This window comes from Geospiza fortis, unplaced genomic scaffold (genome assembly GCF_000277835.1).
Source record: "Geospiza fortis unplaced genomic scaffold, GeoFor_1.0 scaffold282, whole genome shotgun sequence".
NCBI classification, from domain to species: Eukaryota; Metazoa; Chordata; class Aves; order Passeriformes; family Thraupidae; genus Geospiza; species Geospiza fortis.
In genome coordinates this window covers 1,590,248-1,591,767 of record NW_005054424.1, presented here as the reverse complement: position 1 = coordinate 1,591,767, position 1,520 = coordinate 1,590,248, and positions in this window count along the sequence as shown.

Here is a 1,520-nt window from a genome sequence, read left to right as displayed (position 1 = left end):
GATACAAGATGAAAAGCTTGGAATTCAGAGCAAAGCATAGCAGCTGGTTGTTTCCAGAAGAGTAACTTCCTGATTGTTCAGGAGATATTAATAGGATGCAATTCTAACATGAACCTGGACAGTGAAGGTTTTCTTAGGGATTCATATATCTAATTCCATCTTCCTTTGTTCCTAGGTATTTCTGTTTTCTGTCATTTTTATTCGTAGCTACAAGCCATACCTCTCCCTTCATTTTTTCCATGGATACATGAAGAAACTCTGCTTCTCACACCTCTGTCACCAAGAGCCATGCTCTGGAGCAGGGTTCACAACCACAGGGGACTGCCAAAATGAAGGTACACAACCAGACTTGACCATAAATATTTTTTCATTTGTCCATTGATCCACCCATTGACTATTCACAGCCATCATCAGACACCAGGTAATTCCTGAATGGGGAGACAGCAAAAGCTTCCATTCTCTTTTTTCAGACAGGGTCCTGAAATTGATCCAGAAGCACATTTACTGAAATCCTGCTTTGGGCAACTGGCATTTTGGAAAGGGACATTCACAAAATCTAAAAAAAAAAAAGAAAATGTCTTTTTTTTTAAGGAAAACACCACCAAAGAGGAGCAGTCTGACTTTCTTACACATTTTAAGTGAAACTCTTTGAAAATATATTTTGATCTGTATCTTGGAAGTTTATGTTTATTTAGCAGACATTTTGGTGAAACATGGTGTGCTGCTCTCTCAATATCTCAACTGCAAGAAGACAATCCTAAAAACTGTGGATGTAGATATCAGCAGTGTCTTCTAAATTGGGATGAATATTTTTAATATTGCCTACAAAATTCTTCCACATACATATACTTAGATTATATTTTCTTTCCACGGCCTAGGTTTAATTAATGGCCTGCAGATCCCACAATGTATGTTTTACCTAGGCAGTCCATTAAAGAGAATCCAAATGACTAGAATTAAATATTTCCTAGTGAGAGAGTAATGTAAAATCAAATCTAATTTCTCGAACTGTCAATACAATGAGACTTTGTTGGTTCAACAGGCTACCCAAGCACTGCCAAACACGCAAGAAAGTCTGCCTGGGTACTTGGCAGACATGGCCATGTGCAGGTTTTTTAGAGTAGGTTGGACAAACATCTGTCAGGAATGACACAGGTAGACGTGATCCTGCCTTAGGGCAGGGAGCTGGACTAAATTATCTCTTGTGGTCCTTCTCAACCTTTTATTTAATGATTTTACTGCCTTGGGCCAAGGTGACACATTGGGTCTGATCTTGAGCCTGGAATGTCCAAAAATTTTACATCGGTTACATGTGGGTACATAACATCATATTTTTCTGTCCACACTGCTTTATTCCCCTGTCTTTTTTTTATCTAAGCACTGTACACAAGCTCACTCACTTCCTCAGACTTCTTATTAAAGTCTTTTTAAACAGCTCAAACTGAAAACATAATGAAAAAGTATGAATATTAGGGGGTGAAAATAACATTTGTCATGCCACCCTTTTGCAGTCTGTACTT